The following is an 18,878-nucleotide window of genomic DNA, read 5'->3' as shown; positions in this document are numbered from 1 at the left end:
GTCCCAGGGTTCCTTATGAAGTCCAAAAAACAATTGCAGCAACTTTAAGGGGAGGGAAACAAAAAAGGAAGAGATGGCACAAAAGCAAAGGGAATTTGAGGATATAGTGCTATCTAGACCTACTCTTGATGTTGATGAGGAATCAAGCGATGATGAAGAGAGGAGGAGGGTTATGGGTGTTGAGTCACGAGCCGAATGGAGACAGATGAAGGCTGCAATGGAAGCTAGCAAACAGTCCTTACATGCTGATAGTGTGAGGCAATATGAACAAACAAGGGGAGCAGGTGGTTCGGGGTCAGGGGCATCCATGCCACCTAGACATAGTTTTCAGGGAACTGAGACTGAGAGGACCGAAAGGAGGAGGAGGAAGACTACACATTATGATTCCACATTTGACCAAGACCCCTCCCTCTTCAACCAACAAGACATCTATCAAAGAAGCATTCCCTATATGTTTGCTGGAGGTAGAGAAGGCAGTAGGGAGGAGGAAGCTAGGTTATCAATCAGCAAATTCATGCTCTATAACAACATTGCACCCAATGTAGCCAAAACACCATACTATCAGGGGATGATCAATGCGGTTGCTAGGGGCAGGTGTAGGGGTTAAAGGCCCAACAGCTTGGGAAGTAATGAATAAATATTTACCCAAGGTAAAGCAGGAGGTGGATGAATACATTGAATCATTAAAAGAACAATGGAGTACATATGGTGTTACTGTGATGGCTGATGGATGGACTGGTCCTACTAGACAATCCATCATTAATTCCATGGTGAGCTGCAATGGAAAGACATCCTTCCTCAAGTCAGTGGATGCCTACTGAATGCCTCAAATAAGATCAAAGATGCTAACTACCTTTACAAGCTTCTTAGGGAGGTGGTCCTCGAGGTAGGGCCAAAGAATGTTGTCCAAATTGTCACAGATAATGGTGCAAACTTTAAAAAAGCTGGTGAAATGTTGATGAGGAAGAAGAGCAGCAGGATCCACCTCTTTTGGACACCATGTGTTGCTCATTCGATTGATCTTATGTTGAAGGACTTGGGGAAAAGAAAGTCAATCAGTACTGTGGTTGAGAGGGCTAGAAGGGTAAGTAATTTTATTTATAACCATGGTTATGTGCTGAAGATGATGAGGAACCACTGTAAGGGTGATCTAGTCAGACCTGGATTGACTAGATTCGCCACCAACTATGTAGCTCTGAAAAGCTTCTAGAAGAAAGTGGTGGGTCTTCGGCACATGTTTGCAAGTGAGGAGTGGTTTGGTTGGCGTGGATCTAGCCATCCTGATGCAGTACTAGCCCAACAAACCATTGCTGATGATTCCTTTTAGAGGCAGCTGAATAGGACACTGGGCATTATAGAGCCTATTGTGTTTGTTTTAAGGATGGTGGATTCGGAGAAGAAGCCCACAATGCCCCACATATATGCTGCCCTTCAGCAAATGAAAGAGTTGGTTAGAGCTGCTGCCCCTAGCACCTTCAAATCCTACGAGAGGATCATCGATAATAGATGGGAGATGCACTTGATGCATCCTTTGCACTTCATTTGGTGAGTCACTTTTAAGTCTTTAAGTTTTTGTTGTATACTTTAATTTAAATTCTTTATTTGTTATAACTTATAACTTATAATTTATAAACAAGTAAGTTAGTAAACAACCAAATCACTAAGTCACTAACCAAATTTTTTATTTCCACAATGCAAGCTTACTACCTCAACCCAAAGTACCATTACAAGAATGATCTGGGGCTTGATGTAAAGTTGATGACTGCGGTGCAAGAGGTGGTGGAGAAGCTTGTGTCAAATCCCATCATGCAAGGGACAATTAATGGAGAGGTGAGAACTTATTCAATTGTTTCTTCAACTTCTTGCATTAGTGCATTAGCCATTAAGCATATACATAATACAATAATTGAAGAATTGGTGTACAGATCAGGGAGTTCAGGGATGCCTCTGGGAGTTTTGGAAAGCCTTCTGCAGTTGCAACTAGGAAAAAAACTGATCCTGGTAAATAGTTCACTACTCTATAAGTCATTAAGTCTATAAGTCTATAGACTATAAGTCTATAACTTTATAAATGATAACTGATAAGTTATATAAATATAAAGATTTGCTTGCCTAATGCATTCTTATTTTTGGTTATGCAGTTGACTGGTGGTTTCTATATGGAATTAGTGCGCCAAATCTCAGGGACATAGCAATTAAAGTACTCTCACAGACTTGCTCATCCTCTGGTTGCGAGAGGAACTGGAGCACCTTCTCGCTCATCCATAGTAAGGTACGGAACAGATTGGGGAGTAAGAGGCTCGAGAACTTGGTGTATGTGCATTACAACATGAGATTGAGAGTAGGGCACATACAAGATAATATAGATGACGACAATCGTGAACCGATTGAGTTGACTGATATATTCCACGAGCCCCCCCGCGAAGATGAGGAAGATGATGTCATATATCAGTGGGTTAGGGATCGAGGTGGCCCAGGTCTTGGATGGGCCGAGAAGGGCAGCCCGATCCTACCATTGCTGCTGTTGTGGGCCCAGATGCTGTGGCTGAGCACCTATCTTCTGATGAGGGTCAGGCTGCTGTAGCGGCATCAGAAGGATCAGTTGTACCATTTGTGGAGCCACCTGGTCGACTTCAAACAACTGAGGTGACAACTAGTAGTGGGGATTCAGATGATGATGCCGATGATACCACTCATACCAGACGGCCAAGTGGCCCAAATCAGACATCGAGTTCGAGTCATGGAGGCAGTCAGGCTGGTCGTGTTTCTGGTGGAAGTCAGCGTCAACAAAGGGAGTCACCTGACTCACCTCCACCAGGTCCGAGTCATCCGACACATGTGAGCCACAGTTCCCCTATCTCTTGGACTTATAATAGGAGTCGGAAGAGCAGATCAAAGCAAGGGCAGGGGCAACCGAATGATGATGTGAGCATGCATGATCTTGAATTGAACATGGGAAGCATGAGCCTAGATCAGAGTGATTCACAACAGCGAGCTTCGTCATCGGGGTACCAATACGGGGATCACAGCACCGGGTCAAATTACAGTGGGTATTCTTCTTATGGAGGTCATACTATTCCTCAAGACCCTTCACCTGGAGAGTATGCATATGGGAGTGAAGGTGGGTTGTTAAATGAGTGGTTTAGAAACCCGTACCCAAATACTCAACAACTATATGAACAACAACAACAACAATGGCTCTTTCACCCACCCACGATTGACGGTTATCCCAGACTGCTATTCCTCCAGTATTCTGACATGCAAACATATAATGATCATATAAACCGATATGTGACATACTTCAGTGATCAATTGACTTGGGAGTCATATGTGGCCACCGTTCAGAATCAATTGATGCGGAATGTTGAGTGATACTCTTAGTCTTGTAACTTGTAAGTTGTAAGTTGTAAGTTGTAAGTTGTAATCTTCTTAATTCTTATGGAGTTATGGTTGTAAAATTTTGAAGACATTTAAGTGTTTAACAATTTATTACTTTGAATCTTTGATAGTTTGAAGTTTGAACTTTGATCACTTGTTGACTTGATTCTTGAATACTTGATGTGTAATGTTATTGTATATTTGTATTTGATACTTGATGGTTGATAAATGATAACTCATTAACTTGAAGTCTTGAATTACTTGATATCTTTACATAATTACATTACATGTTGTCTCTAACTCTTTAAGACTCTAACTCTATATCTATAATCTCTATTCTCTAAGACTCTAACTTTGCATTTCACAGAATTTCGGTTTTACACATAGGGTCGACGTAGGAGACATAGTTAGGGTTATTTTCTCACAAATCTAAGGCCACCAATGTGTTCAAAAGGCCTTAAATAGGTTAAATACCAAGTTTCAGCCCAACCAGAGCCCTAAAACTCACCGAGATGGGCTACCGAGACTACCGCCAATTTTCTGGCATATCTCGACCGAGATCTCGCCATCTCGGTCGAGATCTCGGTATTTCTGAGTGGCGAGATCTCGCTCGAGAGCGAGATCTCCCACCATGCTTACGTGGTTGTTTATATCGCTTATTGAGATCGCAAAGCTTATCATTATTTATGTTGATAGGTCCCCAAATACATAGAAAGGCAAAGGATGCTCCTACCCAAGAATATAGTTGAAGAGGAGGATGGGAACTACTTTTTCGTAATTGATGTTGTATTAAACTGAATTATGTGAAATTTGTATATTTTTTCCAGGTAGTTTATAAGTAACTACATACTTCTATAAAAGGCTTACATTTGTGCAAATCAAGACTGTGGACTGTATATGAAAGTAGGAGTTTAATGTTGAATGGGTTAGTTAGTTTGGTCCTGTGCTATGCTTATTCAACATAGATTATTTGTGGCTCTTTAACAGGTTGATATGGAAAGGAACTGCCACGTGCCCCAGTTGGATTCTTGTACAGTTGACCCCAACAAATATTTAGAACTGGGGCCGTGACACCCTAATCCTTCCCTAAACCTCCCACAGCCAAGTTAAAACAATACATTTCTTATCTTTCTTCATCCAGACCATCCCATTGGTAATCCAGTAATTTTCAGCCATCTCAAAGTGTACCCAAACCCTCGCAAAGGTTATCCAATAATTATCAACCCATTTAGTTTTGTTAAACTAAATCTTGTTCAAATCATACCCATAGGACTATGGTAAAATCCTAAACTTCCCTAGCAACCTATATTGCTTTCCATAATTATTCCTGGTTACCTTAGATCATAGAAAAAATTCAAGAGAAACTCAAGTTTCGACCAGGTGAAAATGGGAAACCAAGGTGGGAAATTGGGAAATTTCAAAGAAACTTAGGACTTTTTCGTGCAAGTTTCGACATCAAGTTTCGATAGGTTTTAGGGAGTATTTTAGGGTGAGACTCTACATTTAAGCCACTTAGAGTATAAAGAAAAAATTAGCACATGCATTTGGTAAAAAAATCAATGTAGATATGTTATTCAATACACGTAACATCAATGTAGAGTTGTCTGAAAAGTACACTATAAACTAAACTACTTAAATACATAACATTCAATATATAACTTTTAAGTACAAGACATCAAATACAAAGTAACCAACAATAAAAGGAAAGTACAACTCAGTGCCAAAAGAAATGCCTCGGTAGATCCATTCATTCAGCTTAGTACTGTGCTTGTAACATCCTCTCCTCTAACCAACGACATAGACATCCCATGACATTTTATGCCTATGGTTGTCAAGGTAATCGACAACTTGCACCTTTATAAGTCTAGTCATCAACATGCTTAAGCTAACCAGTCTGAGGGAATATGCAATTTGAATAGGGAAGTCCTGATAGAGGGGATACTTGTTGTGGTATTTGGGGAAACATAAAATAAACAAAAGATCGAAAATTTGGGAAAACTATAAAACTTGGAGGGAAAAAATTCTTAGGTTTCCACGAAATTTTCCATGTTCCCTACGAAATTTGGCAATTTTTTTTCTCATGAACCAGCTGGTCCAAGGGGATTGAACCAGGTTTCGACGAATTTTCAACGGTTTCAATTGAAACTTGGGACTTTTTTTTATCACCCAAAGTTTCGTTTAAGGTTCGGGTTCCATAAATGCATGTTTTGATCGAATTTTGTATAGTGCTTTAGATTAACCCCTTAACCTTTGGAGAGTATTTGTGGGAAGATTCTAAGCAAACCCTAAATTTTAGGCAATTCTTCCAAGAAACCCTAACCCTAAAATTGGGTTTACATCACCGTGTATATATTTTGGCCAAATGGAAATTGTCTTTTATTAAGCATACAACCTTCTACTCAGGACAAGAATTATGATAGTTGGTCCAAGGACAATGTTATTATTATGATTTGGTTGTGGAATAGTATAGAACCTAGTATTGTGGCCAATGTCATGTTTCAATCTATTGCTAAGGGAGTTTGGGATGACTTAAGAAAAGACATTCCCATAAAAAAAAATATAAGTCATGTCTACAACATCTATGAGGAACTTCCAGATCTATTAACCTGGGAAATCCTTGCAAGATTTAAGCCCATATCTATTTGCACTGGCAATTGATGAATTAACCAAAGACATTCAAGATGAGGTCCCTTGGTGTATGCTTTTTGCAGATGATATTGTGTTGATTGATGAGACCCAAGTGGGGATTAATACCAAATTAGAATCATGGAGAGTAGCTTTAGAATCAAAAGGCTTTAAACTTAGTAGATCGAAGACAGAATATCTAGTTTGTAACTTTAGTCATGATCGGGCAAATGATGAGGTGGTGATACTTGACAATAAAGAGATTCCTCAGAGTGATTGTTTTAGGTACTTAGGTTCAATCATAAGTAAAAGAGGTGATTTAGAGGATGAGTTTTCCCAAAGAATTAAAATAGGGTGGATGAAGTGGAGAGGCGCGTCCGGGGTCTTATGTGATCAACGTATTCCATTAAAGCTTAAAGGAAAATTTTATAGGACTGTTGTTCAACCAGCTATGATGTACGGTGCAGAGTGTTGGGCTGTTAAAAAATAATCATATAGATAAACTCAGTGTAGCAGAAATGAGGATGCTAAGATGGATGAGTGGCAAAACTAGGATGGATAAGATAAGAAATGATCATATAGAGTTGGTCTGGGAGTTGCTCCTATAAGTGATAAGCTTCGAGAAAGTCGTTTGAGGTGGCACGGCCACGTTCAACGAAGACCTATAAATGCCCCTGTACAGAGAAGTGATATAATCCATATTGAAGGAACTAGAAGAGCTAGGGGTAGACCTAAGATAACCTTAGGAGAAGTGGTGAGAAAGGATATGTATAGCTTAGGCCTTGTATCTAGCATGGCCTCGAATAGAACTGATTGGAGGGCAAGAATCCATGTAGCCAACCCCATTTAGTTGGGACAAGGCTTATTGTTGTTGTTGTTGTTGTTGTTTTAAAGGAATGATGGAAGAGTTAAATACGTTCCAGCCCCTAACTATAGATAATGAGAGACTTAAAATCCAGTGTGATGAGTTTTTTTTGACTTTGTCTATATGTTTCTTGTTTGCCTAGATCCTAAACTCAAACAAATAAAAGGACATTTGTTGGTGGGAGGAAGCATGCCTACTCTGAGTGAAGTCTTCTCTCGTTTCCAGTGTATTGTCTCGTCTAGTGATTATACTCCATCAGCTACATCCAAGTGAGGAAATCTAGCTTTTGCTACCTTCCTTGGCCATGGCCATGGTTGTGGTTGTGGTTTTGATTCAAGGGAAGGCAATTCATCTAGTGGCCTTGGTGGTCAGCATATAGATCGTGCTTCCTGTCAATGTACTTTTTGTGGCTGGACATTTAGAGGATACTTGCTAGGCTAAACATGGCAACCTAGAATGGGCTCATCAATTAGTGCATCATGTGGTGTCTGACAATGGTTCTAATATTGTTCATCATACCGATACTGCACCCATTAAAACTTCAAGAGATCAATCCAAGAGTACACATGATGATGTGAGCTAGCTTAGGCGCTGCTTCCAGAACATTTAGGCATTTGCTTCCAGTTCCCATTGGGCTTCTACATCCCTACCACAATATCTCATGCAAGTACTACATTCTCGTCAAAAATCTGAAAATAAAGGGTATTATAGTCAATAAGGAATTATTTGTAATAGTCCCACATCAGGAATTTTCTTTATTATTGTACTCTTCTATTATTATAAATAAAGACTGACTGTGTCTCTCTAACACAAGTCAGAAGTTCTTAAACCATTCAACATGGTAGTAAAGCCATATGATCTAATGATTGTTAACGTTTCCTTCTCCCATAATCAAGCCACATTTGCCTCATAATTGCCATCATAATCCTTGCTCTTTCTCCCGCTCTACTAAAGTGGCACTATGTAGGCATCAGGCACAGGTTCACTATTCACAGGATATAGTTATTATTGCTTATCAATGACTATTAAAGGTAATCATCTGGCATAGAAGTTCTTATGAGATTATGCACACAAGAAGTTATAACAATGTTAACTTGCATCTGGTATGGATACTTAGGCTTGTTATGTAGAATATTAAATTGATACTTCTCGTAATGATGAATATCTATGATTAAATAACTCGATCTCATTTTGAGGTGTTCGACCCCATACTTCATTAAGATGATAGTATACACCTCGAAAAAGGGTTACTGAGAAGATGAATAACAGAAATGGACATATATCAAAAAAGCAGATGAATACTAGATAAGTAAGAAGAACCAAATAACTTCAGATCAACATTAACATTGGACTCAATATTATGGTCAATGCAGGTGTTAAAGGTCCTTATTAAAGGGTGGAGGTACTTGTGTAGCACCACCCATTAGAAGACTATAGAAGGATAAAAACAACCACAATATGCTATACCTAAACAAAAATTGATAGCCAAATGACCTGATATGGAAGACTTTATAGCAGTGGTAAAGGAAATGTTCAGGTGCACCTTCAGTCTTCAAACAACAATCATGGTGGGAGATCTCGCGAGATATCTTGCTATTTTGAGATAGCGAGACGAGAGGAGAGAGGAGATCTGAGAGATGGGAGATCTCGCCAAGATCTCGCCGAGATCTCGCCTCTCTCTCGCTGCAACCATCAAAACTTGCTAGAAATTTGATTTTTGGACGGAATTTGTTGGAGAATCAACTTCTAAACATCTTTAAGACATCTACAACATCAAACTATCATCATTCAAATTTATTTCAACTAGATCTTCAACACAGGTAAGATTTTCCCCCAAATTTGAATTTTTTTCAAATAGAATATTTTACAATGGTTGTGTGAGTCTAGTGTAAATATATGTTGATCCACAAGCTTTGATTTACACTTTCATGGAAACCAATTTAATATGACATTTAAACCGATATGTGACATGCTACAGTGATGAGTTGAGTTGGGAGTCATATGTGGCCACCATTCAGAATTAATTGATGCAGAACGTTGAGTGATACTCTTGTTGTCTTGTAGTCTTGTAATCTTATTACTCACATACTCTTGTGATTGTGAACTTATGAATTATGATTTATGACTTACTAGAAGTCTATAACTTCTTATGGTTGTAAAATTTTGAAGACATTTAAGTTCTTTGATAGTTTGATGTGTAATGTATTTGATACTTTATAGTTGATAACATGAATTACTTGATATCTCTACATTACATGTTGTCTAACCTTGCATTTCACAACATTTCGGTTTCACAACATTTCGGTTTTACACATAGGGTCGATTTAGAAAACATACTTAGGGTTATTTTCTCACAAATCTAAGGCCACCAATGTGTTCAAAAGGCCTTAAATAGGCTAAATACCAAATTTCAGCCCAACCGGGGCCCTAAAACCCACCGAGGTGGGCCACCGAGATTACGCCAAAATTTTGGTAGATCTCGACCAAGATCTCGCTATTTTGGAGTGGCGAGATCTCACTCGAGAGCGAGATCTCCCACCATGACAACAATCACAATGGCAATAGAAGTCTCACATGCAGCAAGAAAAATGTAGGAAAAAAACTGAAAGTTAAGAAAGGGAAAAGAAGGAAAAGTGGTCTGATTTGGCCACAAGACCTGCAGCAGGTTTGAACATTTTGTTTGCACTTGATTCACTAGGGCTATGCTTCATGGAGAGAAACAAATGTTTGAATGCTCAAAATGATGGGCTTGGTTCCCCTTTCACATCCATTTATAGAAGTAAAAGCTTGTACAAGAAGAATATAAAGCTAAGCTACAGAGTGGCTTCACCACTCTGAAAAATCAAAAACTTACTTGAAGATCTCATTGCTGATAGACAAGCACCTAAAAACTAATATGAAAACTGAAACTATGATAAAATACTAAATAGATATCCTTCATATGTGGCAGCAACATAGGCCCTAGAATCTGCCAAAATAACCCTTACAAAGCTGCAGATCAGTGGCTGCATACGGGGCAAAATGCTTGAAGATTGGCTCTAAACAGAGTAAATCATACAACAAATTTTGATGGCAAGTTTAGCTGAAGAAGGCAGTTAATTGTTAAACATCTTTTTGACATAAGCAGCCTTCTAAGCAGACATTTTGTAACTTGTAAACAAATGGGAAGAAGCGCCAGATATTCAGCACCTTACTTAATTGCAGTACAAATCCTAACATAAGGGAAAGTGGAGGTAGGACATAAGTTCCTAGCTCAGATTGAAGATGACTAGGTACATAAACCAAAAAGGAAAGAATCATCTATAGATAAAGGCTTAACATAGATTTAATTATACTTTCACAGAGAGAGAGAGAGAGAGAGAGAGAGGGGGGGAATTTGAATTAGGAAGAACATAAATAAGTAGAGAATGAAATGTTAGAAGAGAGGGTGGTGAAAATTAAACACAAAGAAAGGACAGCAAGATGGATTCAAAACCAACAAGGATGGATCTAGAATCACCTCAACTTGAAGACAAGGAAGACATATTAACTAGGAGTTAGTTTCAGAGATTAATCAGCAGCTCCAAAACACAATGAGAAAAGCCCCAGAAGATGTAAATAAGAATAAGAACCTTGGCCAATTGTATCTAGTTGAGAATTGAGATACAATAAGCTGGCCGTTAGAATCAACAGACCCTAAATTAATGCAGCCGCAACCTATAGAAATTGCATCAAAGTGGAAAAAAATTCCAATCATGAAAGATTCAACAATCCAAAGAGCAGACTATAGAACATTCACAGGGTCCATCCAAGACAGAACCATCTATTATCCAGTCCAAACAATACAACAAACAGCCAAGGTATAATTAAAGCAAATTCATTCTTAGAAGATAGCAATTATGCAGTTCCAATATGCATCTATCCTATGCTTTCTTTCTCCCAATAAGTAGACAAGATTCTAACAAGAGGACGAATGGATGAAGAACCACAAGATAATAGCTAGAAGAACAAGATATATAAGTCACAGTGCTACATAAAAGTACCCTGTAGGAACTCCCTGGTTAATTAGATTTCCTGCTAAGTGATCGATTAGATAATTTAACAGGATATTCTCAGCAATCAAAGTCTATTTAACCATCCGCCTAATAAAAAAAATCTGAGCAGCATAACTCTCCAACACCTAGTCAGGAAATTTTTGGGATGGCAAGAAGTTCAAACTGAGGTAGAATTTTCAGTTGCCAGAAATAACAACAGTCTATTACAAAAGCAAAAAAATGTGTTTTCTTTTACCCAGAATGATAGAACACATATGGCGAAACTGCACTTACAAAAACCACAGGAAAAAGAGGATCCTCTGCAGCTGCCAATGATGTATCACCAATATTGGGCAGAAAATGGTTCCGCTTTTTAAGCTAAAATCCAATACTCGACTAAGCTATTTTGGACTTGCATCAAGCAACTGGCGGGGGGGGGTTTTTTTTGTTTTTTTTTATTAAAACCAAACAAAATAAAAAAAAAAAAAAAAAAAAAAAAAAAAAAAACCCAAAAGGGAGGAAACCAACCTGGGGTCGTAATATCAAAATTCCTCATGCCCTAATCGTTTCGGACCGATCATACAAGGGTAAAAACAAAACAAAACAGAGAAGACAATCGACTGATGACGGAGTTCGGCAGAGCCTACTCTCCGGGACTCGAGTGTGAATCCAATCCACTATAGGTTTGGGTGATTACAAACTAAAGAAGAAGAACAGCAAGGAACATATAACCTGTAATACACTGTCTCTGGTTCTCATAAGACCATCGAACGATCGCCTTGCTCATACGATCAGAAGCCCTATCTTTCCATCATCAACAACCACCTAGAACCATAGGTACAGAAGATCGAAGACGAACGCCATGAACGAAACCTCAAGAAGCTTCAAGAACCCGTAGCAGAGAGCAACCAAAAATCAGAAAAACGAGTTGCATAACTCGTGCGAACCAAAACCCCAGCCCTAATATAATAAGGCTTGAACCACATGAACCAAAAGAAACCGGTTCGGTTCAACACTAATAATACAAGATTACCAGATTACCCCAACATTCTCCCCCTTAATCTGTATCCCCAAAGAACTAACTATAGTGAATTGGATGCGACCGTCATCGTCCACGTATACCTGCACACACAAGACAAAAGAAAACATAGTACAAAACAAATAAAGAATATGCAAAATACCTAGACACACTAACCATGCAACACTAATGACTCCATGCAGATATACCATGCAACAGACTGCACTAGGTAGAGAAAACCCTAAACATAACTCATAACTCATAACTCACTCATACAACAAATGAAGAGCAAACATGCACACACCAGGCATATATTCCAAAAACAGAGATAAACAGAATAAGAGTTATAAAAATTTGGGCAGCATCTCCCCTAAAACTGCAACAAATGCAAACCTGATAAACAAACAAATAATCACAAGACACACACCACAATCTAAACAAGTAATATACAATTCAAAAAACTTACAGAACATATGTACTAAAAGACAACATTACCAATTCCCAACAAATCAAGACAATGTAAAAATTTAGAAAGAGGCAATGACTTAGTACCACAAATACAGGATTATGCTCAAGATTTACCTTTTCAACTAAAAGTGAACCATCAGTTATTTTATCCCTGAGAAAGAAGTATTTAATATCTATATGTTTGGTTCTATCATGATAAACAAGATTTTTACATAAGAAGATAGCACTCTGGTTATCAACAAAGACAACAGGTTTAATCTTCAAAATACCAAGTTCACATAACAAACCATTCAACCATATACTTTCTTTAACACATTCAGATGCAGCAACAAGCTCAGCCTCTGTAGTGGACAGAGCAACTATAGGCTGTTGTTGCACCTTCCAACTGATGCAATTACCAGATAACAGAAAGAAATAAGAAGATAATGATTTCCTGTTATCTATATTACTAGCATAATCTGAGTCAGTATATCCTTCAAGAATAAGATCACCAGGTGTGGACTTGAACACTAGACCTTTATGAACAGTACCTTTCAAATACCTTAAAAGCCACTTAAGAGCAAGCCAATGTTCTTTACCAGGGTTAGACATAAACCTACTCAATACACTAACAAAGATGAGCAATATCAGGTCTAGTACATATCATAAGATACATAAGAGAACCTAAAAGACTAGAATAAGGGATCTTTGACATTTCATCTTTTTCAAAAAATATTCTTAGGACAATGATCATTTGAGAGTTTAAAATGTGAAGCTAAAGGAACATTTACATGTTTACAATCAAGCATGTTAAACTTCTCAAGCACTTTCAATAAATATAACCTCTGACCAATGAACATAGTATCCTCCCCCTTATCCCTATGAATCTCAATCCCTAAAATTTTCTTGGCTGTCCCAAGTTCCTTCATCTCAAATTCAGATTTCAGCTTGTTCTTAACATCTTGAATAAGACTAGAATCAACACAAGCAATCAATATATCATCAACATAAAGTATAAGATATAACACAACAGAATCCGAAATGAGAAAATATAGGCAACTCATCATAAACACTTTTCTTAAACCCTACACTCAACACAAATGAATCAAAACATTTATTCCATTGCCTAGGAGCCTGTTTAAGTCCATAGAGAGATTTCTTCAACAAGCAAGCTTGTGATTCATCTCCAGCTGCCGAGATGCCTAAAGGTAGTTGCATATATATCCTTTCTTCTAAATTGCCATGAAGAAAGGCAGTTTTCACGTCCAATTGCTCTATTGTCATTTTGTTCTGAGCAACAAGGGACAACAACAACCTTATAGTCTTATACTTGGCAACCGGAGAGAATATTTCATCATAATCCACCCCTTCTCTTTGAACAAAACCTTTTGCAACAAGTCTGGCCTTATATCTTTTGGAATTATCAATTCCATCATCTTTGATTTTAAATATCCACTTACAAGGTAATAACCTTTGATCCTTGGGCTTCTGAACTAATTCCCAAACCTGGTTCTTATTTAATGAATCTAATTCATCATTAATGGCTTGAACCCATAAATCTTTATCTTTGGAACCCAAAGCTTCTTCATAGGAATTAGGTTCTTCTAACCCAATATCGAGACAAATATCGGTCTCATGTGCAAAGTTGGCTACAAACCTTCTAGGTGGCCTAATCATTCTCCTAACTCTATCCCCCGCCAATTGGTAACTACTCAGATCAGGAACTTCTTCCACCTTACCAGTAGAAGACTCAGGAGAGGGCATTGGCCCACTCTCACTCTCAGAAACTACAACCTCAGACTCTTTATTACCAAAGCTAGGTTGAAGGGAAGTCAAGGGTACTTTTGGTATACTAGAATCAAGAGTCTGAGCAGGACTTAAGAAAACATCAGCCGCCCTAAATCAAATTGAGTGAAGTCCGTCATTCTTTGATCAAGTGGATTCAAGTTGGTATTGTCAATGGAAAGACAAGGGAACACACTCTCCCTAAAGAGAACATCCCTACTAATAAAGGTCTTAACACCAGGCACAGTCCTATCCCATAGCTTGTATCCTTTCACCCCCTCAGGATAACCTAGAAAGATGCTCTTTTTACTCCTGGGTTCTAATTTTCCAATACTCTGATGAGCAAAGGATTCACACCCAAATACCCTGAGGTAACTAAGACTGGGAGGTTTACCCCACCACATTTCCTCAGGGGTTTTAAACCCTAAGGTAACAGAGGGACTCCTATTGATTAGATGAACAGCTGTTGTAACAAACTTCACCCCGTAAAACCCTTAGGTACCCCCCGAACCGATGAGCATACATCTAGTCTTGTTTAAAATTGTCCTATTCATTCTTTCAAGCAATACCATTTTGCTTGAGGGGTGTATTTAACAGTCCTATGCCTTTGAATCCCTTTATCATTACAAAATCCATTAAACATTTCATTAACAAATTCTAATCCATTGTCAGTCCTTAATGTTTTGACTTTCCTATCACTCAAGTTTTCTACCAAAGCAACCCAATACTTGAACTTTTCAAAAGTTTCATCCTTGGTCTTCAATAAGAAGATCCACACTTTCCTTGAGTAGTCATCAACAAGGGATAAGAAATAAGAATTTCTACCATAAGACAAGACTGAAGCAGGTCCCCACAAATCAGCATGTACATACTCTAATATATCCCCAGATAAGTGAGACCCAGCTCTAAAGCTTAACCGGTGCTGCTTACCTAAGACACATGACTCACAAAACTCTAAGTTATCAATGACATCCTTGCCAAACAGGCCTTGTTTACTTAGAGCTTGCATTCCTTTATTGCTTATGTGTCCTAGCCTAGCATGCCACACACTAGTGATATTTGATTCACTTGACAGACAACAAGTATTGGAGATATTATTAAGGAATGTACTACCATCAAAAACATACAAACCAGATCGAGAAATGCCCTTTAAACATACATGAGATCCCTTAGATACGTAAAGACTACCCCCAGAGATACAAGTTACAAATCCAGCCTTGTCAAGGCTACTAATTGAAATCAAGTTTCTCTTTAAGTCAGGTATGTATCTAACATCATGTAATGTAAAAACAGATTTATTGTGATTTAACAATTCAACAGAACCAATACCAACTACATCACATAAATCATCATTACCCATCATAACTTTGGCATTATTCAACTCGCACAAGTGTGTAAACCAGTGTAAGTGTGGACACATGTGATATGTACAACCTGAATCTAAAATCCATCCTTCTTGCCTACTAACCTCAGAAATGGTAAGCACCTCACTGATGTCTTCATAGACATTGGCTTGACCATTCTTGGGTCCAGGCATATCAGAATGGGTATTCTCCAATTCCTTCATTTTTTCTCTTATAAGCAAAACAGTTTTTCTTAAAATGTCCTACTTTCTTGCAAAAGAAGCATCTCTTGAGGTTTGTATCAGACTTGTTGTTCCCATTATTATTCTTATTGTTAGACTCATGGCTTTCAATAACTTTCCCTTTTCCTTTTGGTCTCCCTTGTTTGTAAGAGCCCTTGCCCTTTACAAACAAGTTTTCCCCATCGCCCTTAGTCTTACCGGAAGCCAATAGTTCGACTCCCTATTCTTTAAGGCATCAATCAATTGTTCTAGGGAAATGTTTTGACATGCATATTTGATTGAGTTCTTCACAACAAGGTAATCATTATGTAATGAATTCAATAGGATAATAGACAAGTCCCGATTTTCCAATTTAGTCTTTTCACCGTATTGGCTAAGTCTTGAATAAGCTTCTTAAATATATCTAGGTTCTTGTCAAGGGTAGTTGTAGGGTCCATCTTAAACCCATACAACCTCTCCTTCAAATAAATTTTGTTACCTAGATTCTTCTTCTGGTATATCTGCTCAAGCTTGTTCCAGACTTTTATAGGGGTGTTGTCTTCATCATCAAGACACCCGATGACCCCATCTCGTGATGTTCCGAGCATGCAACCAATTGCATTCTCCATCACTTCAGTCCTCAAGACCGGATCAATACTTTCAAAGAAAGCATCCGGGTCATCAATTGATCTTAGGAGCTTCGTTGAGCCATTAAGGCTCGAACCTTCCTCTTCCAAATCCCAAAGTCCCCAAAGTGCCATCGAACTTCTCAATGTCTACCCTGGAACTCCCCATAGGAGTATCCAAACTTAGGTAACTAGGATCCCTCCCTAGTCCTACAGCTCTACTAGAGCCTGTGGTTATAACACTAACCACACTGGGAGGTGTATCCTCCCCTGGTAGACTTAAACCCTTTCTGGGCTCCACTTTGAACCCGGTCCAAAACACTAATCAGTATATATAAGAATCCAATTCACAATACTGATTAATCAATTCTGAAAAATGAAGATTATTCTAACAAAGTGTTAAATAATCAATATTAATTAATCACAAAAAAAAAAAAGAATAATCTCAGTTTATACAAATTATAAAAACAGCAGCCTAATAATCAAATGTTAACACCACAGATCAATACATACCAAGTATTAGATCAATACTAACACAGAAAAATTAGACAGCATATAGTATAATGAGAAATTCAAGATTAAATGAGATTAATTAAAGCCAAAATCATATCAGAATCATATATCTATACTCAGATTGTCACCTTAACAGATTATAGACAGCTTAACAGAGCAAACAAACAGTTATATGAAAATATAACAGAGATTTATATAACCCGAATCAGAGTCATATCACATACCAAACATATGAGATGAGAATCAATTTCATACGTTAATACTTATGACAGAACTTGAATGGAAATTATACAAACAACATCATCATTCATATAACAGAAATGTCAGCAGCGAAAGAAATTAAAGAAAATTTAGAATAACCTGTTACAACCTTAACCGTATAGACAATCTTCACAATTTAGGATTTAATTGTTTTCACAAAACCTAAACGAAGCAGGGACCATGATTGAGATGGCTCTGATGCCAATCTGTGATCGTAATATCAAAATTCCTCATGCCCTAATCGTTTCGGACCGATCATACAAGGGTAAAAACAAAACAAAACAGAGAAGACAATCGACTGATGACGGAGTTCGGCAGAGCCTACTCTCCGGGACTCGAGTGTGAATCCAATCCACTATAGGTTTGGGTGATTACAAACTAAAGAAGAAGAACAGCAAGGAACATATAACCTGTAATACACTGTCTCTGGTTCTCATAAGACCATCGAACGATCGCCTTGCTCATACGATCAGAAGCCCTATCTTTCCATCATCAACAACCACCTAGAACCATAGGTACAGAAGATCGAAGATGAACGCCATGAACGAAACCTCAAGAAGCTTCAAGAACCCGTAGCAGAGAGCAACCAAAAATCAGAAAAACGAGTTGCATAACTCGTGCGAACCAAAACCCCAGCCCTAATATAATAAGGCTTGAACCACATGAACCAAAAGAAACCGGTTCGGTTCAACACTAATAATACAAGATTGAACCCAAAAAACACAAAAAAAAAACAAAAATAAAATTTTTAAAAAACCCAGATTTTACGTTGAATAACTTGATTTGAAATTCCTAATTCGGTTGAAGAATCCCACTGCTGGATTATTAGAAACAGACGCAACTGAAAAATCTCAAAGCAGAGATAGGGAGGGTAAAAAATATACATAAGAACAACTACAGGCAAGAAGGAATGTTAAACGGAATTCAATGGCAACCGTGAAGATCGAGAGAGGGGAGAACCTCAGAATATGTTCGGTTTCAACTGTGGTTGAGAGCCTGAACCAGATACAGAGAGAGGGGAGTTGGGAAGAACCTGAGCGCCATCGAGAGAAAGGGAAGAAGCTGATGATCGCGAGTCACGGAGAAGGACCAAGGAGACTCGGTACGGTTTTGACAATTCGGTACAGTACAAATTTTTATTTTTTATTGTTTTTTTAGAACGGTACGGTACCAACTTTGAATACAAAAGTCAGAACCGTACCGAATTTACACGGTACAGTACAAATTCGGTAGTTGTAAAAACGGTTCAGTACGGTTTCGGTATTAAATCGGTACGAAAAAATGATTTAAATACGATATTTAATGGGGGTACACTTTTGATACAAGCAAACCCATACCACTTTTGTTATTAGTTCATTAAAATTTTAATGAAATTGTAATCGAACATTCGATAGAATTTGATATTACCAGAGGCAAAACAAATAAATCTAATTAATAGAGACAACACAAATAAATCTAAGAAGAGGAGTGAAAGATGAAATGAAAAATTATGCTACGTTTGTTTCTGATGCGTCCAAAATCTGCTCAGCCCTTAAATATCCTCGTGATGACCTACAAAACGAAAGCGTCAGATGTGGCCCGACCGCTGGGGTCGGGAGTCCACCTCCGAAGGCTAAGTCAGTTGATGAACTTAATCACAAACGGCTCTGCTAGAAGCACAGAGCTAAGGAATGAAGAACTGGGAAAGGTGATCTAGATAGCAGATCGCTGATAGTTTTGGTCTATCAGTATGTATCTGAACCTGAGTCTCTGATAGTATTCTTTTCGATCCCCTCACCTTGTA

The 18,878-nt window shown here is 38.2% G+C and overlaps 1 pseudogene across 1 annotated transcript in view; it reads right to left on the bottom strand.

The window, feature by feature from the left end:
- The window catches only part of LOC149018775 (uncharacterized), a 35,783-nt pseudogene extending 17,619 nt beyond the window's left edge, over positions 1–18,164 (bottom strand). The window contains exons 1-2 of the transcript XR_016172981.1: positions 18,056–18,164; positions 17,864–17,936 (exon numbers count right to left, since the gene is read on the bottom strand). The product of XR_016172981.1 is annotated as an uncharacterized LOC149018775 (transcript). The remainder of the gene's footprint in view (positions 1–17,863; positions 17,937–18,055) is intronic.
- Between the last annotated feature and the right edge of the window lie 714 nt (positions 18,165–18,878).

The sequence above is a fragment of the Hakea prostrata genome, chromosome 4 (genome assembly GCF_041222555.1).
Source record: "Hakea prostrata isolate BN-2017 chromosome 4, UWA_Hpros_2, whole genome shotgun sequence".
Lineage (NCBI taxonomy): Eukaryota > Viridiplantae > Streptophyta > Magnoliopsida > Proteales > Proteaceae > Hakea > Hakea prostrata.
The sequence above is the reverse complement of the archived record's forward strand: the minus strand, read 5'-3'. Positions and strand labels throughout refer to the sequence as shown.